Genomic DNA, 26,675 nt, shown 5'->3' with positions numbered 1-26,675 from the left:
TGTTCTAAATTTTAAATTGATTTCTTCATAGAAGTAGAGTAGGTTTGTGTCTTGTGATTTTTATTAAAAATTAATGAGAAGTTGCAAATCTATATCATAATTTATACAATATTAGATTGTAAGAAAACCGGATAGCACCCTAATTGTCACATATTAGCTTAGTATAAGAATTTTGAACTAGACTAAGCTCAATAAGAACATGTCAGAGCCACATTGTTTTTCTAGTTGCTTCCTTAGTTTCCCTATACTCTACTTCACGAGAATAAGGAGAAAATATTCTTAAATTCTTAATAGACCATGAAACTAGACCTAAACCAAGATGAAATCCATATCCTACAATATGCCTTCTGTTAGTAGTGTCTCCTACCTAATCAGAATCACCCTAACCAAGAAGTGAAACAAAAGCCTTTCTTGACTAAAATACATTGTAATGAAGAGGGTGCTGCTATGTGTCAAATATATCAAACTCATAATAAGTTGAAAGTAGAGTGTTGCATTAGCAAGAGGGGTGTAACAATTGTTAGTTAATTTGACTCTAGGATGGAATGGTGTTGGTGAAGGTTGCTAGTAAAACAAGTGATCTGAACTTAAACAGGAACACAACAAAATACAGATATAACCATAAATAAAAATATGTAGCATAAATAACACTTCATTTCATTAATATCAAAGAACTGAAATATGCTTACAAACAGAATGGAAATAAACTAGCTCGGGCGATGGTAGCTTATCTCTGAGAAGCGATGTGGCGGCTACATGCCTCTGAACTGTGTTACAATGAGGCTCAAGGACATTTTTATTATTGAACAACAAGGGAAACCCCTAAAAAACCAAAATCCTAACCCCAAGAGACAAAACACCAAGATTTTGTGGGCCCCATTGGGGTTAGTTGGGCAGCCAATTTTTTGAGGTCTTAATCTGGTCATATTATCTCCATTTGGCGCGTACGATACCTCATTGGAAATATATCTTCGAGTACTACAGGATTTTCCTATGGCTATGGGCCTACCGCAAACCTAAAAAAAATGTCGTTTAGGGGGTAAAAACTGCTCCAGAAGTTCAGGACCCAAAAAATTGTTAAAAACAGTAAATGTTGCTATAAACAAGGAAATTGATGAAACCGAATGGACCATGAACCACTTGCCCTGGTGAAGGAGTTGACTTGCTTTGAAAACTCGATATAGTTGGATCCTCTGTTGGTGAGTGTTCTTGATTTGTGTGTCCATGATTTGATCAGTTGTGGCATGTTCCATGTAGTCTGGATTTAACTCTATTGGTGTGAGTTTTTCTGCAATGTCGGATGTGTCCAGTAATGGTGGAAAGTATGGCCAAAGGTGGTCCACATTGAACACTGGGTTCAGGCTAAGGAATGGTGGAATATTGAGCTCGAAAGAATTTTCCCCTACAGTGTTGGTGATGGTGTACCACCCATATCAAAGTGGTTGAAGCTTACGATGGGGTCGAATGAGACACTCCTTCTGCAAATGTAGCCAAACTTTGTTTCCCACCTGGAACTTGTGTGGCACCCGGTGTTGATCATTTCGTTGCTTGTACTTATCATTGGCTTTGTCCAATATGTCATGGACCTACTGGCAGATGTGTTGGATGCACTCAATGAAGCTGCTAGCCCTGTCAACTTCGGACTGGACATGGGCCGAAGTTGCCTGGGTAGCTACAAATGGTATGGCCACATCAATAGGACATAGTGGCTAGAATCCCAACCCCACCTAAAATGGGATGTGGCCAGTTGAGCTATGGAGAGCTCTATTGTAATTGTGTTGGACATAAGGGAGGCTTTCATCCCATGTGCATGGATGCTTCGAGTTGTACATGTGAAAAATGTGTACAATCATCATGTTGAGGTCCTATGTTTGGCCATCAGTTTGGGGGTGGAAAGTTATGGACATAGTGAGCTTGGTATCGAGCATCAACCAGAGACTTGATAAAAATGTACTTAGGAACCTATTGTCCCAATCTGAGATAATGAACGTGCGATCCCAAAGTGTACCCATACTTGTTCAAATAAGAGCTTAGCAGTGGCTTCTGCTATGATACTCTTCTTGCAGGCTGCTAGAATGGCCATCTTAGAGAGTTGATCAACGACCACGAAAACACAATCGTTCCCATGATTTGTAGAAGGGAGGCCCGACATGTAATCAAGGATATGGATTCTCAAGGTCGACTAGGAGTAGGCAGAGGAGTATATAGGCCTTGCTTCTTGATGGTCAATTTGGCAATGACACAGGTAGTGCAAGATCTGATGTACTTCCCAACATACTGTCGAAGGTTCGGCCAACGAAAATGCTTCTGCAACACTGCCACTGTTTTCTCTACTCCGAAGTGTCTAGCGACCCGACTATAGTGCGCCTCCAAAATCATCTTGGCACGCTCACTTGAAGGAACACAGAGTTGTCCTAACAGTGTATCCTTGAGGTGAAAATTTGGAACTTTCTTTCCTTCCAAGTGCACCTGGTATGTGTTGTCTAATTCTGGATCGCTCTTGTACAAATTTGGCCACCCTGAAGTCTCGTGCCCACAAGAGTCGAGCACAGTGGTCAGCGCCATGGCCAACGGTCGACTGAGGCAGTATGAAACATTATTGGTGCTTCACTTTTTGTACTTAATTTTCAAATGGAACAGTTGCAGGTATGTGGACCATTTCTGATGGCAATCATTCTGCAATTTCCCTTGTGTCTGTATGAACGACAAGGGTCAATGGTCCATGTGCATGACTGTTTCCTTCCCCATAATGTAATTCTTCCATTGTTGGCAGGACTACACTATGGAATACATCTCTTTGTCATAGGTGGGATAATTTTGAACTATGTCTAAAAGTGTCTCACTGTGATATGCCATTTGATGCCCCTGTTGATTAAGAACTACACCAATAACAGAGTCAGAGGAATTTGTCTCAATCTCAAATGTTTGTTACAAGTATGTTAATGTGAGCATTGGTGTTGAGCAGAGGTGATGCTTCAACTCTAAAAACACCTTATGTTGGGATTCAGACCAAAATAATTTTGCTTTCGCGCCACCCTTGGTGACTTGACTCAAAGGCCAAGTGATATGAGAGAACCCCAACATGAACCTGCAGTATAAATTGGCAAGACTCAGAATGATGCGGAGCTCCATTAGAGTGGTTTGCGCTGGCCAATCTTGAATGAATTGTATCTTGGTTGGGTCCACATGCACACCCCTCTCATCAATGATGTACCCCAGATATTGAACCTGGGTCATACCAAAAGTGAATTTCTCCAAATTGGCACACAACTTATGTTGTCGCAGAGTTTGGAGGACCTATCGAATATGGCGGAGGTGCTCTTCCCAACTCTGGCTAAAGATTAGGATGTCATCCAAATACACCACCACGAATGAGTTGGTGAAGGGTCAAAAGATGTCATTCATCAGCCTCATGAAGGTTGTGGGGGAATTCATCAACCTGAAAGACATGACCAACCATTCATAAAGGCCCTCCTTGGATTTGAAGGCAGTCTTCCACACATCAGAGGGTTTGATTGGTACCTAATGATACGTGGACTTCAAGTCTATCTTGCTAAAATATTTGGCCCACTTGAGCTAGTCCAGAAGGTAATCAATCTGTGGGATTGGATACCTGTTTTGAACAATGATCTTGTTCAATGCCTGATAGTCAATACAAAGTCTCCAGGTCCCATCCTTCTTTTGTACCAACACGGTTGAACACCCACAGGGTGATGAACTTGGTCTAATGTTCCCTTTCTGAAATAGCTCTTGAATTTGCCTCTTGATTTCATCATTTTCTAGAATAGAGTGTCAATACATCGGTCCATTGGGTAGCGACGCACCTGGGGTCAAATCAATGGAGTGCTTGACCTGAGAGTGTAGAGGTACCCCTGTGGGTGAGGTGAAGATGTCCCTGTACTCCACCATGACTTTTTCCATTTGTTTTTATTGTGCAGAGGAGGCCTGTCTAGAGGCCGTGGCCACAATCTTCTTCTTTCCCTAAGGGTGAATCATAAGGAAAAAAATCCCATTTTAGGAAATGATCTTACTGCATTTCTTTGCAATGATCAAAGAGATGGAGGTATATGGCACTACCTCTGGTATCCTCTACAAATTATTTCCCAAAGTAATAATAACAGTGTGGGGCCTAGACTCATACACGACATGTCGCTCCACAAGTATGGTTGTCCTAATAATACATCACAAACTTCAAGAGGAGCAACATCACATAGTACCTCATCTACGAAGGGCTTGTTATTGTAAGGACGACGACACTGTTAGCTGACGCGATATCTCACCCTTGGTGTAGCCACCTAATGGTGTACGATTGCAAGTATGTTGTAGTTGGTAGGCCCAACCACTTCACAACCTCTGCTGAAATGAGGTTCTTTTGTCTCTCGTTATCAACAATGAACTGCAATGGAAAACCCTTCACCCACATCTGGGAGTGGAAGAGGTGTTCCCCCTCCTCTGTATCTTCAGGCTCATTCTTCTGGATCTTGGTGGTGGCAACAGTGGCACTAGGTTCCGTGTCAATAATCTTCTTCCCTTTGTCATTCCCCTTGTCGAGTTCCAGCTCAGAGTCGGAACATGCATATGATTCAGAAGCCTTTAGCTCAGCCACCAATGACTATTTGGATTGACACTCACTTGTGTTGTGAGTGGGCTCTTATGGAACTCACGCCATTTCCTCATGTCCTTCTTTGTCTTCATGGTGTTTTTCTTTGCTTTCAGCTTCCACGGGTTTTATTGGATCCCCCTGCCTTAGCTTTTTCCTTTGTTCTGTGGATTGAGGGCGCCTTTCTCTTACTTCAGATTCACAGATCCAAAGTCTTGCTTCTTCTATTTAAATTTTTGCTCGGTCTTGACAGTGTATCGATAGGAAGTGTCGAGCGAGCAGATGTCCAAAAATTCCATCTCGTCCTGGATGTTCTTATGTAGGCAGTTGCAGAACTTGAGTACCAAATTCTACTCAAAATCCTTGATACCCAAGTTCATGCGAAGGATATGAAAAATATTTGTGAACTCTAGCACATCTTGGCCCCTTCCCTGCTAAAGCATGGTCCACTTTATGTGTTTATATTAATAGCTCCCGACAGGGTAATACTACTCCTTGATGGTGTCTCAGAAAGAATTCCAAGTGGGTTCATCTGAGAATAGTGATGGTTCACTCTCGTCCCTCTTCTCGCAGTAGGTTTCCCACTAGTCCTTGACGTGGGGGGTGACTTTGAGGAGTGAAAAAGTAATATTTTCCTGGTTGGAAAATTCATGAACCGAGAAATATCCTTCTAGCATATTTAACCATTTATCTTCAACATTTGCATCTATGTGACCTTCAAAAATGGGGATGTCAAAGTTAACTTGTACCTTAAAGGGAGTGGCACTCCTAGAGTGGCTGTCGGAAGAAGATGTGTCGCATGTGGATAGCCGCCGAAGGATCTGGACAAAGTTGTCCATCATCATGTTCCTTTGTCGCTCGAGGGCTTCTTCGAGCAATATTTTGAAAGGATATCCTTCTCCCTTATCTTTCTTTTTTTCCTCCATGGGAGGTCATCGAGGTTTGTGAGGCTCATCTTGCAAGGGATCAACTAGTTCGAGCCCTAACTCCTTATATCTCGACCTCACTGGGGACATGCAAATAAAAACAGAGAAAGAGAAGACCATTCTAATACCAATGATTTGAACTTAAACATGAACACAACAAAATACAGATAAAACCACAAATACATAGATGCAACAGAAATAACACTTCATTTTATTAATATCAAAGAACTGAAATACGCTTACAAACTTAATGGGAATAAACTAGCTCAAGTGATGGCAGCTTATCTCTGAGAAGAAATGTGGTGCCTACATGCCTCTTAACTATGTTAAATGAGGTTCAAGGGCCTTTTCATTATTGAAAAACAAGGGAAACCTATAAACAACCAAAACCCTAACCCCAGGAGAGAGAACGTCAAGAGTTTGTGGGCCCCATTGGGGTTAGTTTGGTAGCCAACTTTACGGGGTTGTAACTTGGTCATATTATCTTTGTTTGGCACATACAATACCTTGTTGGAAAGATCTCTCCGAGTACTAAAGGATTTGCTGCAGGCCCTTGCCTATGGCTACCAACAACCAAGGACCTACGGCGGACCTCAAAAAAATGTTGTTTAGGGGGTCAAAACAACTCTGGAAGTTCAGGGCCTAAAAAAACTGCTAAAAATACTAAATGTTGCTATAAACAAGGAAATTGGTGAAACCAATTGGAGGTCTAGGTGGAATAGGTAAGTGGCCACCAATATCCACCTGGATCAACAATTTTCTCATTGTCCAAGGCATAGTCCCAGGTTGATGAGACAACAAGACATCATGATCCAATCAGTCAATTGACTAGGCAAATAAACAACATGAAGTATATGTCCATAAATACTATCTCTTAAATCATAAAACCTTCCACCATGAAACAAAATTGAGGGAATAGTAATAATATACATTATTTGAAACTCAATCCACTATCATCTTTGATCAATCCTTGGTCAACTAGTTTCAAAGCAATCATACCAAGTAAGAGGAGAGTTGTATGGTTGTATAATGGATGATACAGAACAATATGAAGTCCTCAAACATCTGTGGAACTTACTCCATGACCATTCATCACTCCAACCACAGTATACCTTAATAGGTGGCATTTGTCGAGGTTCTACCTTTCATGTCTTCTTTGCAAATATTTGAAAGCTTAACTACGATGTTTCCAAGAATTATGATCCTTCAGTAAATTTCTTTGATTCTTGTGCAGGTGATAATATGGAACAATTTTTTGGTCTTTAATATGAAATATTGGAGTACTATCAGAAGTAAACCCCTATACATTCACAACATTTTCATCTACAATGACATTTTTAGTCATCTCATCAATCTCCTTAACACAGATAGCATGGGGTTGCTCTTCTAAAAACATAGTCTAGATTCCACCTGCAATAAATAACACATTTATGGATTGAAAAAGACCAGATGTAGGTAGTGACACAATAACCACAACATTATATCTGTAGTGCCCCACTCTAGTTGACTGACAGTGATATGAGATTAACATTTATTTAGCCCTAAGGCCCACAGTTTATTATTTGAGGACCTCAGGTTGAGGATCAGGACGCATAACTCTATTATTATTGGTTGTGATATTAGCGGTTGTGATGTTTATGTATGATCTCCATTGATATTATGATGAAGATAGAATTAATGGTTATGCATGTTATCTATTGATATTATGATGATTGTGGCATAAATGGCTATGTTTGTTATCTATTTGATGTTATGATGTTGATAGCTTTGATGAATATGTATGCTTCCATTGATGTTATGATGATGATAGCCATGATGGATGTGTCCCCTATGTTACCTACTTGCATTAGTTCTGGTTCACAATGAACAATGATGTGAATGACCAGGTAATGGTAATAATGCTATTATGACAATAACTAACACTGAGAAACCTTGTTATTGATTATTATTGAGTATGGCAGGAAACCACCAAAGGCACTCACACATGACGGGTTGACGGCACCTGGTTTGATGAAAATTTATATTATTTCATATTTGAAATTCTAAGTCGATTTTGAAACCTACTATATATCTTTATCTATATTCTGATGATATGTTAATGGTTTCAGGCACAGATTAGTTTCTTGGTCGAATGACTCACATATGGGTGATGGGGTTGTACAATTGGATGGAACTACATGGGAGGGGTGGGACAGTGTCCCTGATCTCACCCACTAGCACTCCCGCCGTGACTTGGGCTAGAAAGGTTGAAACACCTTTGCCTTGAAGATCACGATATCATGAGGGCAGGTCCTAAAATTGGTTCACTCATGAGGATTTTACCGGGGGAAGTGCATCAAGGTGGATTCCTTGATCCCCAACACCATTAGTCTCACTATAGCAGGCAACATAAGAGATTATAGTGGTCTCTGTTGTTGCACCTATACTTTCCCCTTGTAGCCACTGAATGCTTGAATGGAAATTGGTGTGGCACCCTTGGAACTTCAAGGGAATTTCTTGAAGGGCATGACCAACTTGGCACCCTTGGCATCACAAATAAATTGTTAGGCATGGCACCCTTGGAACTTCAAGGGAAGTTCTTGAAGGGCACGGCCAAACTTGGCACCCTTGGCATCACAAATAAATTGTTATGCGTGGCACCCTTGGAACTTCAAGGGAAGCTCTTGAAGGGCACAACAAAACTTTGCACCCTTGGAATCATTAAAAATAAATAAATTAATAAATATAATCAAGAAATGAAAACTAGGCAAATTTACATCAAGGGTAAATGATGTTAGAAACTGAGGTAATTAAATCAAGAATAAAACTTGGGTTAAGAGGATCATGGGAAGAAATCAAATATTTTATCTTAAAAACTCTACCCTCCCCATGTTGGAAAATATTAGGTAGATTATGTAGTTTAATTAGGTAAAAAGGGGAAAGAGGGACATAAATGTAAGGATAAAGATTAATCCTAAACTAGTTAAACCTAATTAAGAGGAGGAAGGTGAATTAAAATAAGATTAATAAATTAAATTTTAGAGAAATGTAGAGAACCTCCATGTGGCAACAACCAACATAAGAATATCCATTTAAGAGATAACTTGAGTTAAATTAGGGAGTAGATAGGGGATCAAATCTTGACTCATTAATTGACTTTAATAATGAACACAAATTAAGGAATAAAAGGGGGATCAAGAGGCAACTAAGACAAGAAATAGGAATCTTGTTGAAGTGAGGAAAATATTAGTTTTAAATTAAAATTTAAGTAAATAATTTTGGAGACCCTTGATGAGAGAGAGACGCATGGGTGGGTGAATAATCAAACTATTGAATTATAAAAAAATAATTAATTATGCATGACATGCCAAGTGTCACCTATGAGGACTCCTATAAAAGAAGGGGCAAGCCAGGGGAGAAGGGACTTTTTGGGACCCTATTGTTGGATGGATGAGACTATGTCAGAGTAGTGACTACGAACTATAGTGATTTTGGTGAGGTAGAGGACATTAGAGAGGGGACTCTTGAGCCAAGGAGTGCTCTCCTCTACCAGCTATTACATTCCTCCATGGTACAACCCCATTGCAACTCGGGGGTCCACGGGGAAGAAGAGTACCCAAGGAGTAGGCTGGGAGGTTAACCGGTGGGTCATTGCATTCGGATCAAGTACGTCATCATTCACACTTGGAGGTGACTGACAAGAAGGGAAAACAAGTAACGACAAATCAAGTGGAATCTCGTGTTCTGGTGAACGGTACATATGTGTTACAATATTATTTTGTACGATTTCTTTATGGCTTTAGTTAAATATATGTAATTTTATGATATGTTCAGTGAAATGAAATTCAAGGATGTGTTAGATAGTGTTGAATAAATTTGAATTCCCAATGTTTTTCTCTTCTGGCTGTATTTTATTGTGATAATATATGTATATATATATATATATATATATATATATATAGGGTTGGTCCCTACACTTTTTAGAGAAATGTAGAGAACCTCCATGTGGCAACAACCAACATAAGAATATCCATCTAAGAGATAACTTGAGTTAAATTAGGGAGTAGATAGGGGATCAAATATTGACTCATTAATTGACTTTAGTAATGAACACAAATTAAGGGATAAAAGGGGGATCAAGAGGCAACTAGGAGAAGAAATAGGAATCTTGTTGAGGTGAGGAAAATATTAGTTTTAAATTAAAATTTAAGTAAATAATTTTGGAGACCCTTGATGAGAGAGTGACGCATGGGTGGGTGAATAATCAAACTATTGAATTATAAAAAATTAATTAATTATGCATAACATGCCAAGTGTCACCTATGAGGACTCCTATAAAAGAAGGGGCAAGCCATGGGAGAAGGGACTTTTTGGGACCCTCTTGTTGGATGGATGAGACTATGTCAGAGTAGCGATTACGAACTATAGTGAGTTTGGTGAGGTAGAGGACTTTAGAGAGGGGACTCTTGAGCCAAAGAGTGCTCTCCTCTACCAGCTATTACATTCCTCCATGGTACAACCCCATTGGAGCACGGGGGTCCGCGGGGAAGCATAGTACCCAAGGAGTAGGATGGGAGGTTAACCGGTGGGTCATTGCATTCAAATCAAGTACATCGTCATTCACACTCAGAGGTGACCGACAACAAGGGAAAACAAGTAACGACAAATCAAATGGAATCTAGTCTTCTGGTGAACAGTACATATGTGTTACAATATTCTTTTTTATGCTTTCTTTATGGCTTTAGTTAAATATATGTAATTTTATGATATGTTCAATGAAATGAAATTCAGGGATGTGTTAGATAGTGCTGAATAAATTTGAATTCCCAATGTTCTTCTCTTCTGGTTGTATTTTATTGTGATATATATATATATATATATATATATATATATAGGGTTGGTCCCTACACTTGGTATCAGAGCTATGTTGAACCCTTGAGACCTATAGGCCCATGCATGCATGACTAATTTTGTTAAATATCTACTACATTCTCGTATCACAACTCAAGTCTAAGGTTTACTTGCTAGATTGGTTAGATCAAGAATATATAACACATGTCCATATAATATTTTCCCTTATCAAAATCTTAATATATTCCAAGTACATGCACATTAATCTCTTCATATTGCATTTCTGATGGAAATATTTCAATATCTTTTAATGCTTCCACATATGTTACTTCTTTATTCCAAATTGAGTACATTGCATTTGATTGAATCTTTTGACCAGAATGAACCAGAGACACTTATGACAGGAGCAGTTTCTTTATATTTTGCTTCCCATCCAATGGGTAGAGTAAACCGATGAAAGGGTTATCCCACTTCCCTAGGGTTTCACGCAAAAGGGATGACTGAGAGATCTCAGGTAGGGTGCCTCTCATCTTCCCACTTCTCACTAGAGATGTACAGTCCCACCATTTAAACAAAAGAATAAACGTATGTAAGATGCAATTCATGTAAGATTTGATGGCTTAACATGCTTCTATATCCTACAATTTACATTAAAAATAGAGAAAACCTATAAAACTAAGCTCCACCTTGAAGATATACAAAATTGATTTCCCCATTTTAATAGCAGAGAACACTGAAAATATGAAATCATTTTGGTTCCCATTTCCTTATCACATTAGCTTTTGCAGAAACAGGTGTGTCATCTTTAAGTTTTGAGCTATCTTTTAAGCTAGAAACCGATTTAGTTCCTATTCTGGATCGAGCAGAAGAATTTGACCTCAAACAATCTCTAAATCCTCGCAAGAAAAACAATATAGAGTTCATTGCAACTGACATCATTGACTTGCCTTGGGCAAGCAAAAGATACTGTCCAAAGAATAGGTCATAGGTCATCAAAAAAATTAAAAAAATTCCCTCGCATTAACATAGTATACTATATAGTGCACTATTAAACGCAAGAATCTTTTTTCTAAGTTGTCATGTCCAAGGGGCATGTATGCCATCAATATAGTGCAAGAGTCTTTTCAGCTAAGTTGATGTACACTACGGGATATATGATAGTTATATATCGTTGGATGAACAACATATGCATTTCTGGTGAGGGTTGTGTGGGGGATGTAAAATTTCTTCAACTCTATGGACAATTCCTCGTAAATTTACGGCTCTTCAGCCTAATATTCTAACTCTGTTGGCTCACTTTTACCTTGGGAAGCTTGCACAATTATATTTTGGGGAAGTTGAATGTGAAAGAATTTATGTATTTTCGTTCTGACATCTCTGAAAACTCTATTAGTGCTTGATTTCCCAACCCAACCAAAAAATATTCTTTAGGTTTGAGCACCATGTTCAAACTCCAATAACCTGAAAGCAGTCTTTCCAAGATGAGTATGAAAGGCACTGCATTTATGCATTGAGACCCTTGGGACATTGCAGTGGGGGATTTGGTAGAATGCAATATCAATTAATAGGAATAGTAATTTAATGAATTGTTGGAGATAATTACATGAGTTAAGATTAGTTATTAGTTTGAGTTGTTTAGAAAATTAAATTCAACTGCCAGTCAAGTGTCATGGAATTGTGGAGATAACTACCCGCATGCATGAGTTAAGATGAGCTATTAGTTTGAGTTGTTCAGAAAATTAAATTCAACTGTTAGTCAAGTGCCAGTAATGTGGGTTTATTTATTTCTCAATGAATATTTCTGAAGAGTACTCCTGAAATGAATCGTTTCTTTTCAAAACTTCGAAATAATTTATTTTCTGAAAAGTATTTTGATGGACAATTTTGTTTTGTAAATTCGAGGAACAATTTATTTCTGGGTTTATTTCTCAGTTTTTGATACATAATCAGGTTTACAAATTTCTAAAATTGTCTCTCTTCAAATTAAAAGATTGAAATGGATCTTGCGGGAAAAGCCCCCATGATCTGAAAAATTGAAATGCTAGAAGAAAAAGAGGAGAATGCCCAATAAACAACAACACAAAGAAACTTTTTATTAAAACTGATAATAACTATAAAGTCTACATTATGGCAGACAATATGTCCTTTTACAAAATGTGACTTGTTACTTATAGTATTTTTCAGTTACAATACCACGAGTCAATTCCATTTGTGAATGAATACCATGGGCGGATGTCAAAATACCACGGGCCAACTCCATGGGTGAATGAATACCATGGGTGGATGTCATAATACCATGGGCAATTAGCATGGGTGAATGAATACCATGGGTGGATGTCACTTACAATGCCATGGGTGGATGCCACTTACAATACCATGGGTAAATTCCATGGATGGATGAATAATATGGGTGGATGAGTACCATGGGTTGATGCCATTTTCCATTCGGATCATTCCTCCCTCTTTAAGAAGCAATGTTCCCCATTGCGTAAAGATCCCTCCTGCGAAGCCTTTGTTGAATATGAAGAGCCACTGAAGATAAAGGTTTTATGTGGTTAACCCATAACCATGATAAACGAAGATCCGAGGATAGAGATACCCTGTAATGCTTGTGACCAACTGTGATTCTGACAGTGTGCAGCCTAGCAAATGGACTTCGATAAAGTGTGGGTTTGTGGATGACCTATAACCATGATGAACGAAGATCCGAGGATAGAGATACCCTGTAATGCTTGTGACCAACTATGATACTAATAGTGTGCGGCCTAGAAAATGGACTTCAATGAAGTGTGGGTTTGTGGATGACCCGTAACCATGACAAATGAAGATCTGAGGATAGAGATACCCTGTAATGCTTGTGACCAACTGTGATACTAACAATGTGTGGCCTAGCAAATGGACTTCGATGACAAGGATTTTGTGTGGTTGACCCATAACCATGATGTTGGTTGTTGATGAAGTAGCAGGTGCCTACATAGCCTAGGGTGGGAGGGCACATCTCCAAATAACCCAAGCTGAATGCTGCTATGCTAAAATTGATGAATGTGAAGCAGGTGCCTACTAAAGTGGGGTGGGAGGGCACGTCTTCAACGAAACCCACTCCAAATGCTGCTCCATAATTAAAATGGAATTAACTCAGCCAATATAACTCATAATATTTATTATAACCTGTTTTTGGAAGAAAAAGGATCATTTTGCATCTTCCCATGTGTTGGAAATCCTTATCTAGACACCCTAGAATCTCTGATTCGTGCTGCAATGTTTTCCGCTGTCACAAAAGTTTTGAAAAAATAGTTGATTTTAAATGAGCTATATCTCCCACATCCGAACTCCGATTAGACCCCTTTTTTTTAAAATTGGGTGATTTTTCAAGAGGAGCTCAGATCTACAATCCTTTTTCTGAAATTCTGCACAAAAACTTCAAAAAATGACAGAAGAGTCACCGTCCACCAGATGTCGTCAAAAAAAATTCTACAACGTAGCTGATTTTAAATCAATGATATCTCCCTCATCCGGACTCTGATTCGGCCAATTTTTTTTTTTGAATTTTGGTATTTTTCGCAAGGAATACAGATCTAGTATTTGATTTTGTAAAATTTGTGCCAAATTTTTTAGATCTGATCTGCAAACTCGCCGCCCAAAAACATTCCTGCAAAAAAAAATGAAAAAAGAAAAATTCTTCCCACTTGGCCCAAGAAAATGCTCTGTGGAGGACGTAGCACATGCCTGAAGTTTGTTGAATATCGCCGCAAAATTTGAAGCTGAAATATGCATCAAACCCTCATTCCCATAAAATCGTAACCTTCTCTGATACCACTGATCCGGATCTTGGGGGCGGGACCCCCAAGATCTAAAAGATTGAAATGGATCTTGGGGGAAAGGCCAATTCCATGATTTGAAAAATTGAAATGCCAGAAGAAAAAGAGGAGAATGCCCAATAAACAACACCACAAAGAAACTTTTTATTAAAATCGATAATAACTATAAAGACTACATTGTGGCGGACAATATGTCCTTTTACAAAATGTGACTTCTTACTTATAGTATTTTTCAGTTACAATAGCATGGGTCAATTCCATTTGTGAATGAATACCATGGGTGGATGTCACAATACCAAGGGCCAATTCCATGGGTGAATGAATACCATGGGTGGATGTCACAATACCATGGGCAATTAGCATGGGTGAATGAATACCATGGGTGGATGTCACTTACAATGCCATGGGTGGATGCCACTTACAATACCATGGGTAAATTCCATGGGTGGATGAATAATAAGGGTGGATGAGTGCCATGGGTTGATGTCATTTTCCATTCAGATCAGTCCTAAAGTTGGTTCGCTCATGAGGATTTTATCGGGGGGCGCACATCAAGGCAGATTCCTTGATCCCCAACACCATTAGTCTCACTATAGCAGGCAACATAATAGATTATAGTGGTCTCTGTTGTTGCACCTATACTTTCCCCTCATAGCCACTGAATGCTTGAAGGGCAACTGGCATGGCACCCTTGGAACTTCAAGTAAATTTCTTGAAGGGCATGACCAACTTGGCACCCTTAGCATCACAAATAAATTGTTAGGCGTGACACCCTTGGAACTTCAAGGGAAGTTCTTGAAGGGCACAACCAAACTTGGCACCCTTGGCATCACAAATAAATTGTTAGGCATGGCACCCTTGGAACTTCAAGGAAAGTTCTTGAAGGGCACAACCAAACTTGGCACCCTTGGAATCATTAAGAATAAATAGATTAATAAATATAATCAAGAAATGAAAACTAGGTAAATTTACATCAAGGGTAATGATGTTAGAAACCGAGGTAATTAAATCAAGAATAAGACTTGGGTTAAGAGGATCATGGGAAGAAATCAAATATTTTATCTTAAAAACTCTACCCTCCCCATGTTGGAAAATATTAGGTAGATTATGTAGTTTAATTAGGTAAAAAGGGAAAGAGGGACATAAATGTAAGGATAAAGAGTAATCCTAAACTAGTTAAACCTAATTAAGAGAAGAGGAAGGTGAATTAAAATAAGATTAATAAATTAAATTTTAGAGAAATGTAGAGAACCTCCATGTGGCAACAACCAACATAAGAATATTCATCTAAGAGATAACTTGAATTAAATTAGGGAGTAGATAGGGGATCAAATCTTGAATCATTAATTGATTTTAGTAATGAACACAAATTAAAGAATAAAAGGGGGTTCAAGAGGCAACTAGGAGAAGAAATAGGAATCTTGTTGAGGTGAGGAAAATATTAGTTTTAAATTAAAATTTAAGTAAATAATTTTGGAGACCCTTGATGAGAGAGTGACACATGGGTGGGTGAATAATCAAACTATTAAATTATAAAGAAAAAAAAATAATTAATTATGCATGACATGCCAAGTGTCACCTATGAGGACTCCTATAAAAGAAAGGGAAAGCCATGGGAGAAGGGACTTTTTGGGACCCTATTGTTGGATGGATGAGACTATGTCAGAGTAGTGACTACGAACTATAGTGAGTTTGGTGAGGTAGAGGACTTTAGAGAGGGAACTCTTGATCCAAGGAGTGCTCTCCTCTACCAGCTATTATATTCCTCCATGGTACATTCCCATTGTAGCTTAGGGGTCCGTGGAGAAGAAGAGTACCCAAGGAGTAGGCTAGGAGGTTAACTAGTGGGTCATTGCATTCGGATCAAGTACATCATCATTCACACTCAGAGGTGACCGACAACAAGGGAAAACAAGTAACGACAAATCAAGTGGAATCTCGTCTTCTGGTGAACGGTACATATGTGTTACAATATTCTTTTGTATGATTTCTTTATAGCTTTAGTTAAATATATGTAAATTTTATGATATGTTCAATGAAATGAAATTCAGGGATGTGTTAGATAGTGCTAAATAAATTTGAATTCCCAATGTTTTTCTCTTCTGGTTGTATTTTATTGTGATTAAATAAATAAATAAATAAATATATATATATATATATAGAGAGAGAGAGAGAGAGAGAGAGGGTTGGTCCCTACAATATCCAAGACCTACTCTAAATGCATATATATTAGGAGAAATAGGAACATCAATACCATGTTCGTTCTTCCCAAGACCTCCTTTGATATAGCCATTTTTTCTCAGCGATATGGACCCAATACATGTTGTGTGATTTCCAAAACTGGGAGAAATGACATTATTAGGGTCAATAATCCATGGGATGAAACAGAAACATCAACATTACTCACCTAACAAATAGCTAGGCGACAAGAAACATCATCAATAGGTGAGTTCGACAATGCAACAATATTTTCCTTAGCACTCTACCGTTGATGAACTTCTTCTTCAAAGTTTTGTCTGTAAACCAACAATCCATGAATAGTCTCATCCTTCTCAATTTGATATAGCAACAAAGAGTCATGATATTCTCTTAATTCCTGATACTCATCAAAAAAAGATGTTGTTATCTTCTTAAAAAGGAGCAACTTATTCATGAAACTCAACAATAGAGGAATGTAAGTGGGAAACCTCATCCGTCAATGGGGAATTGGTCTCTTCATGATAAAGAGTCTTACTCACTTCCTCCAGATCATAAACAAGGTCAAACTTACCATATAGATAAGTTAATATTTTCCATACCTCACTATGGTTATTGTTAACTACTCTATATACTTGTAGGCTATCTAAGACAATTTTCCCAAGGAGACCTCTTTCATGTTCACGACTGCAACTAATTATTTGGAATTGATTGGTTCCTTGTTGGCTCCATTAATGATGTGCCATAGATTCTTTCTCCTGAGAATTTCAAACATCCTTCTCTTCCAAAAAAATATTGGTGGAAAATAACTCAAGAACTTAAACAACCTCTGAAGTCATCATGAATAGAGCAAAGGAACAAGAAAATAATGCAAAAAAAGAGGAATAGCCCAGCAAATTCAACTCACATTCGTCTACAAATGATAAATCAAGCAACAACTACCACAATATAAGTGTGTAGGTCACAAATATAAATGGAAAGGCTACAAATCTAGAAGGAAAAGATGTGATCTGAGTGTGGAGGATATAGATTTAAGCGTGTGGACTTGCAATCTAAATGGAAACTCCAAAATGTGGTAAAACCCCATGTGCACTACAAAAAAAACTCCACACATATGCATAAGAAGCTCCCAAAGAAACTGCAGGTGTACATTACAACAAAACCATTCTCTACCAAAGAAACCCAGCTTAGTATCAGATATCTAAAGAGACTTATAATGGACGATGAGAACAAAAGCTAGAAGAGAATTTAGAACACTCACACTGCATTTCTTAAATATCTTTAGAATGTCCAAATTCGTTGAATATCTAACTCTCTGCACCACCAATACAACCCTGAGATCAATGTCCTTAGGAAATATTTGGACTCCAAGGAAGCAGTCATGTATGATCGAGGCATAGGATTTAATTCTTGAGGTTTGCTTCTCATATTTTAGGATTATTATTATTCAGAAGTCAATATTGAGGAGTAATCAAGTTAAATTCAGGATATCATAGCTTTCAATGCAACATTACCCATTTGTAGATAGATTTGAGACACTTTTGTACTTGAATCCGAAGTAGTTCAAGGAACAATTTTTGTGATCATTTGTAAAACTACATGGAACAATCCAACATCATATAAAAAGAATGTAGTCATATGGTTCCACAAAGAGAAAGCATTGGTATATGCATTCGTTAAAGTCCATACAGGTCCACACAAGGTTGAACACAGTGATATTAGGATTGTGAGGTTGTGATACATCCTTGGCATAGTGAAGTTGGTTCCCTGGGTGAAAAAAGAAAAAGAAAAAACATAGTGGAAAAAGCCTCTCTATTCAAAGTATATTAGCTTTGAAAAAAGTTGCCTCAATATATAAATTATAAAAAAATAACAATAAAAATGTGGCCCAAAGCTTTATGTTATAAAGTAAAAAATAAAATAAAATTCCTAGGTTAGGCTAGGAAAATTAATTCAATTGTGGGCAAATGAAAGCCAAACTTGACTAGTGAATAGTCAAGTTCTATGTTCCATAAACAATGGTGAGTTCATATTTGTTGAAAAATGCATAGAAATGGTGAGATATACTCATATCTAGTGATCGATTAAGTGTTTGTCTAGATATGATTACATATCCACAAGAGATGGGGACCCAAAGAATAGATCTATAAATTCATATGCAAAAAATTCAATATACAACTTAATGTCTTTGTTCCATAAACAATGGTGAATTCATAGTTGTTGAAAATTTCATAGAAATGGTGAGATATACTCAGATTTAGTAATCATTTAAGTGGTTGCCTTGATATGATTGCATATCCACAAGAAATGGGGGCCAAAAAATAGATCTACTAAATTCAAATGCAAAAAAATAAATATAGAACTTATTCAATGGGATAGAGATTGGTAATATGATCTGATACCATCTTAGATCATGCAATAACACATATCAAAGAACTCAAGCAATATTAATCTCCTATGAAAAACATGCAATCTTAATCTCCTATGAAAAACATTAGAAAAATAAAAAGTAAAACAAAAGAGCAAGAAGAAGAGAGAGAACTTAAGAATCTTAATCTCCTAAAAAAACATTAGAAAAATAAACAGAATAAGAGAGAGACGAGAGTTTACATGATAAAACCTCAATGTGGAGAAACATCCACAAAAATTGAACTTCCATTCTTCAAGCAAACTCTCCACTCACAATGGAAGGACATCCCTAGTATGTATTACCTCACATTACATTTGTAATTATGTACCTTATAGGGCCTCCTTCACCTCTCTTATATATGGGAGAGTGAAAGGAGAACCATTCCCATGATGCATGTGGAATAAACGCTTTTTACAAGAGAGCGAGTTACTAAATACTAACTTGTGTCTAATTTTACAATGCCGTATGCATGTACATAATACCATTAGGAAATCATTAACACATTCTAATAGTATGAAGCCATTCGTCATAATGTAATTGTGGATGGAGAGTTAGGCTTGCCCCTGGTTAATGAGCTTGGACCAACATGCAGTATGCAAAGAGGTGTGACCCACAAATCCATTTGGCATCTTCCTTGTGGCTTGAATAATCTGAGATGTTGCATCATTCCTATATTATTTATTAGTCATGTCAAGTTTATTGCATTGGAGGTGATGCACCGGGTTCATCCTCCATATATCTTACATTGATTCAAATTGTATGGGTTCATTCTATGAGGCTAAAAAAATAATGAACTACACTTGAATTACACAAAACCACCTTTATGTTATGGATCAATTTATTTTGACTAAGTCATATGATGTCATTACCTTTTGTCATGGGATATTTGGCACTCAAAGCGTCTCACTTTTTCAAGTAAGGTTGGTTTGTAAGGTTGGTTTTTATCCAGTCAGAATTAAGTCAAAAAATTGAGTTCCACCTCTATTAGTGGAGTTTTGTCCATAAAGCTTGGCCCTTTTGGGTTTTCAACAATTATAAGATGACCCAAATTGGTTATTTTTCAAGAAATAAAACACCATTACCTTTGGCATATCACACAACTTGGAGTATTGTGGAGGTAAACCAATGTACCTAACTTTTAATTAATTTCTTGTTTGTATTTGGAGATACAATCTTTCATCATTATTTCATTATCTGAAATTGGATCGGTCATTTATTTTATTCATGCTATATCATTATTTCATTATCTCAAAGTGGATCAGTCATTTATTTTATTCATGCTATTGGAGAAGATATTAGAGATTGATTACATAATCAATTATATTGGGAAGAGTTATTATGCATAACTAATTCATTTTTTATTTGTTGTTGAATTGCCATTGGAGTTGGTTATTATATTGTTTTCCTTGGGGAGGAGGATTATTTTGTTTCTTATAGGAGAAGTGGATCTCAAAAAATCACTACCAATTTTAATAAGAAGTTTGTTGAAAAAGTATACATGTGATATTTTATTATATTCCTCGAAGAACTAATGAATATGAGAAAAAATTTGATTTATTTATTATCATGAGAGGATTTGGGTTCAAACATAAATAATGGTTTTCTTTCTCTATCATTTGGCATGGTTGGGAATTTGGGGATTGAGGAGCTCTTTCTTTATACTGTAATGTATATCATTTTGGCAAGCTTAATGGAAGACTGGATGTATCGCTATAAAATATGTGAGGCTTAAATTTTTGTATATTTTTTAAATGTTTTTGGATAATTATAAAAAAATATTGCAAACATTATTTTATGAAGATCTTGTAATTGAGCATCCATAATTTGGATAAGAGTAATGTGAAGAGCTTCTCCTTCTTATTTTCTTTGTTGTTAGATTTTTGCATATGTTAATTCTTCACTTATCATATAATTTGTTGCAATTGATATATCATTATAGGGAAGCAACTTTATAAACTCATTCAAGAGTAGTACTAATAAGGTTATTCAAGACCAAATTCTATTGTTATTTCCAACACTATTAAGGTCGATTATGAAATGTTATTTGAAGCTCTATCTTCCTTAAGATTGTTGAATTTCTAAGTATTACTCATTAGAAATTTTATCTGTATTCTCTGGTTTATTTCGCCTACTTGTTTAATTACTAACAAGTTATTTAACCATATAAACACTGAAATAAACACGATACAGTCTTAACCATCTACAGATCAACAACTGAAAGAAATAGACAAACACACAAGGGACACCGATATTTTTGGACAATCGTCCCCGGAAAAACCCAACTTGGGAAAATTGATGCACGAATTCTAAGGGTTTTATTATTAAGAAACTTTTCTTGAGTACAGTGGCTGCCAAACTGGCTCACCCAACAGAGATAAATAATCTGGTAGTAATACCTCTCTTTGGAAGTAGATATTCTGAAAGTTTGCCCCACGAAACCCTCTCCAGCACAATCTGAAGCACTACGTCATCCCTCCTAGCCCCTGCGTCAACCTAAAACCCTTTGCATCAGTCTTCTAAACCTTTGTACAGCCTCTTTGTCCCTTTGCATCACTTTTGCAGCCTCTGCGTGGGTGATGCAGGCCCTTCTCACCTCTGCACAGTCATTGTTGGCCTCTACTTTGCTCCCTTTGGCTCTGTGTCTGCCTCTCTTCCTCTGCGCTGGTCTTTTAGCACATCTCTACCTATCTGCCTTGTACTCACTGCCCCTCGCTGCAACTCTGATCATTGGTTCTATTTCTCTTTAAAAAACCCCGCTCTAGAAAATCGAATTGACTAATTGCTCTGGTGTATCTCCAACTGACCCTCAAGTCTTCTCTTATACTTTTTTTGTTGAGTCTTCAACGACTGAGATTACATCTCTAATCAATGGCTAAGATTAGATTTGGCTTGATCCATGTCCTTTAGAACCTTCTAACCCAATTTTATACTAATACCCATTAGTATTTTTATTTTCCTAAGTTTAGACTTAGGAACCCATTAAAAATATTAATTATTTTAATATCTCCTTCACCAGGCATAATTTCCCTAAACCATTTGTTGGTCTTGGAGATCTCATGTGCTTTAGCCTCTCCACCAATTTTCATGACTAGACCACATTCAATGCTACCTCAAATCAACAAAGATTTCACAAAACAACTATATTTAAAGTGGTATTCCTTGACTTTATTTTGCCAATGTTTGGTAGTAAATAGCCTTGTGGTTTATACCTTCATGTTATTTTCCTACACAACTCCATAATCCAATGTACTACTACCACACATTTTGTTAAGGTTTAATTTTCAAAAATCACCATGTGCCTCTATTCCATAGACTGAGTAGTCCTATCATTAGGGAAGCTCCCCTTGAGTTGGAAAAAGAAAAAAACCAAAATGTGAGGAAGAGATACTATGATAACAATGGGTAGCTTTCCTAAGTGCACAAAACTAGGCCCTTGATGCTTGGGACTTTACATAATACGCTGGCACTAGATTTGTTATAACACCCTAGAAAAAATAGTTAGCGACCATAAATAGGGTTAGTATAAATTTACTAATCATGCGATAAGTTATCCTTAATTTTATCCCAATATTATTGTGCCTTAAACACTAAATAGTAAAAGTAAATATTTTCAAAATTATTCTTCCCTATATTTTTCTCACGGATTCCTAAGATTTCTAGACTAAATTCTCCTCATTGAATCCTTCCTTACTATATAATCCCACAACTATATTAATAATTACAGTGTCTTCCGACCTCTAACCTAAATCAATGTAGATCCAAATTATAACATTCTTACCATCAAATTCCCTCTCAAATAACTTAATTAATTTATAAACTCTATGGAAAATAATCAAAACTATACAAATATATATCTCACCACTAAGCATTAGGATAACAAAATTCACATAATATTCGTAAAGTTTATATTACATCCAAACAATTATAAATCTCATCATCATAACAATGTCCTAAAATGATCAACATGGTAAATGAAAAATGTATCAATATATCGTCACGTGACGATCCAAGGACATTGTTTTTCAAAAATTCATAAAATAATTACTATGCATAATATTTCACCAACAACTAGAAAATCAAATGACCATTATAGATAAGTGGTTAAATTGCGAAAGCACAAAATGGGGTGTTACATCATCCAACTTATTATATTTATTGTTTATCTTTACTTCCAACTTATTATATTTATTGTTTATCTTTACTTCATTTTGAGAAAACTTCCCTTAATTTAAATACTGATTTCAATGCTATATTTTCATGTTTTATTTTCTCATTCTATACAATATTATTGTAGAATTATTACAACTTATACTAGCTCTATATTATAATTTTTAGTTTTTTTTAAGTAGAATTGTTAATGTTTTATTTTCTCATTCTATACAATATTATTGTAGAATTATTACAACTTATACTAGCTCTATATTATAATTTTTAGTTTTTTTAAGTAGAATTATTACAACTTATAATAGCTCTATATTATTATTTTTAGATTTTTTTTTAACTTTTAAAATATTGTTTAAGAAACAACAAGTGAATGTAGTTTGTTAGTTTTAACTTCAAATGCATGGTATGTTAGTTGATTCTTAGTTTTAACTTCAAATGCATGGTATGTAGTGTATGATGCTTTAAAAAATAAGATATTTTTGTGTGTAGTATTATATTATATGAATGATCCAACTATTGTTGTATTTAAAAGTAAATATAAATTGAAGTGAAGTTTTTGTGGATATTTATTCGATTTTTTTTGTGATATTGTGATTTTATGTAAAGTTTTGAGGGATAGTTCAATTGGTCGAGTTTATATCATTGAAGCATATTTGCTATTGATAGGTTATAGGTTCAATTCTCTTGACATTCTTAGGGTCATGTTTCATGGTTGAGCCAGTAGGGAGTGATCTCTTCGAGTGGATCTGTCTAATACAAATATTTTGTGAATATAGCACTTACCAATCTCGGAGGCTTGTAAACCATAAAAAAATGTGACCCTACACAAAATGAGCAATCAAATTATTCAAATTGTTACATTTAAATGTAGGTACAAACCTGAAGGTATTTTTTCTAAGCATACATTTGATACTCTTTGCAAACATTTATTTAAGCATTAATCTAGGTTGTTATATTGTGATTTTAGTAGGATATTGATATGGGACAATTTATCTAATTTGACCATGTTATACAATTCATCAAGTCATTATAGAGTTTACAACTCAATGATGACTTGTACATGAATGGTTAGTGACTATTGAAGTTAGAAACTAATAAGCCAACTATTTCAAAAATGTTGATGTTTAATCTTATCAAATACATAATAATCATCATTTGTGTGATAATATATAATGTTACAAGGTATCTGAATTATAGCATTTTCATTTTGTAAAGTGAAAAAGGCAATATTAAGTGGGGTTTCATTAGATAATATCCAATTCTTCTTACTTTATATGTGAAAATATATACTATAAAAAGCATTGGGATAAACTTGTTTTTGGACAATAAACATGGCCATAGTTATGACATGGATAATAGAGAAAATCTATTATTTTCTTTATTTTTGAAAAATGCATACGCTTGGAAAGTTAGAGAAAAGGGAAGATACCATACATCTTCAATCATGCACATATCATAATCAAGCAATAAATACTCTAATTATTTGATGCTAGGTTCTATACATTGGCAACCTTTGAATGAGAAAGTGTTATGTGTTTCATGCTAATGACTTTTTATTTTAAACTTTTAGATCTAGTCTTATGGCATCAACTCTTATTTTACATGTTGGATTCTTTTCAATGACATTGTTTAACAATGTCTTGGAGTCTATTTTATACATATATTACACAATTTTCAATCCTTATCATTGCCTACATAAACTATTGGCTTGTTTCCTCGCACCAATTTCAACCATGTAAATGATGGGTGCAAAGAGCATTATTGTTGCAATATTTTTTTAATTTTTTTTCACTAGAGGATTGTGAATTGGGTCAATCTCATACTCACGTGACATGGGGTTGATTCTAACCTCTACCACTAGAAACCCTAGGTGAACTGTGACACCCTTAGCACGCGATCACGGGTAAGCATCCAAGGGATTTGAACATGGGACCTTGTACTCACATTTAGTTTACATTTTCATCGGATTTCTAAGTAAGCTTCCCCATGGGAACTATTATTGTTGAAATAATAATGTTTTCCCATGGTTTCCTAATCCATTCAGGCCAAAAGAGACACATGCATACCTAGCACTTCTTTTGATCTAGTTGGGACTATCAAATACATCTTAATCTAGTTAAAGCTAACAAGATATAATTGTGGAAGTAGAAAATATATCATCAATAGAATTTATATTTCATATCTCCTACCTTAATATAACTAAAACTAACAAAGTAATTTTGAGTCAACACACTAATTTCCATTGTACATGCCTAGGGTTAACAAAGGGTGTTAGATATTTAGGTACTTAAGAACTATTTAGTATCAACTTCATTTAATGTGTCTTTAGGTAATATGTGTTTATTTAATTTTCATTAGTACACATTTGTAATCCAACAATCACGACATGTTATAGACATAAAGTGATCTTACAATTCAGATTATCCTCAATAATAATCCCTATATTGATATGTGGATTGATACCCAATTATTCCCTTATCTCTATTTAAAGAGTACAGAGGTTCATTCACTAAAGATTAAAGTGAAGCTCTTATCTAAAATGTTTTTTCTTTTGTGGCCACATTGACTAGGTCCATGCATTATGTCCCTCTTTAAGGATTTTAACCATGTAGTAAACTAGTGTAATAACTTTTGTTTTAGGTGTACCAATAATTGCTAAATAATTGCTAAAGGTTCTCAATCTGTGTGGAAATATTATGTTTTGTTGAACAAGGAGAATCTACCACAACCATGTAAGTTTTGTGATTTGGAAAGAGATTTCGTACTATTATTATAACTCATTTTTTACTTTTCAAAGGTAAGACTCATGTTGAAATTCATATAACTATAAGGGAAATTCATTCTTCAATAATCTACTTCCAAAAATATAGAGATTATGGATCAATTTTATAAGTCATTACAAGAACTTTATTATTAAACAAAATGAACTAAATTATTATGTTTTAAGAATTCAATCAGTTTCCTTGAGAATGAAGACCTAGTTAATCATTCAAACATACTTCCACATTTATAACAAGATTAAATTATGGTAATAATTATTTTTGAAATGTTGATGGGTTATTAAAATTATTAATATGAGTGATATTAAATTAATTTTACTTTATATTCTAAACACCTAATTATTTGATGTTGAGTGTGTCTAAAATACACGCCTAGTTATTTGATATTGAATATGTCTAAAATACAAGTTTACATGATCATTTATAATTGAATGTTAAGAAAACATTTTGGAATGTCGATTTAAATTTGAATAATTCAATGTATTCATTGTAGAAAAATATAAATAACACATTTGATGTTGATCATGATTAGTGTACAATATAGGTTTATTAGATTTAAACAATAGGGTTATGCTTACTAATTTAATGGAAAAATATTTCTTTTTCATTATGGAAAATGAAATTTCTATGCATTTTTTGAAGTTAGAAGCAACAAAGATCAAACATCAAATAATGATTGCCATTTTTTCAACTATTTTTTTTCTCAGTGAATTTGGATTGCAATGAATGGAATAAGAGATATTCATTTTGATCAACTGAATTGCTTTCTCAATGATCAAATATTTAGAGTTTCCTTAATATAATGTTTTATATACTAATATTAAGGGTGGAAAATATTTCTTAGGCATTCGCTAGTCTAGATCTTTTAACTTCAAGGATGGATACAAAATTACATATAAAAGAGAATGTAACCAGGTAACTCAAACAGATGAAATGAAGCAGAAACCATAA

The sequence above is a fragment of the Pinus tabuliformis genome, chromosome 9 (assembly GCF_031772625.1).
Source record: "Pinus tabuliformis cultivar Carrire ecotype Pingquan chromosome 9, CPIR1, whole genome shotgun sequence".
Lineage (NCBI taxonomy): Eukaryota > Viridiplantae > Streptophyta > Pinopsida > Pinales > Pinaceae > Pinus > Pinus tabuliformis.
Note: the sequence above shows the minus strand (reverse complement) of the source record.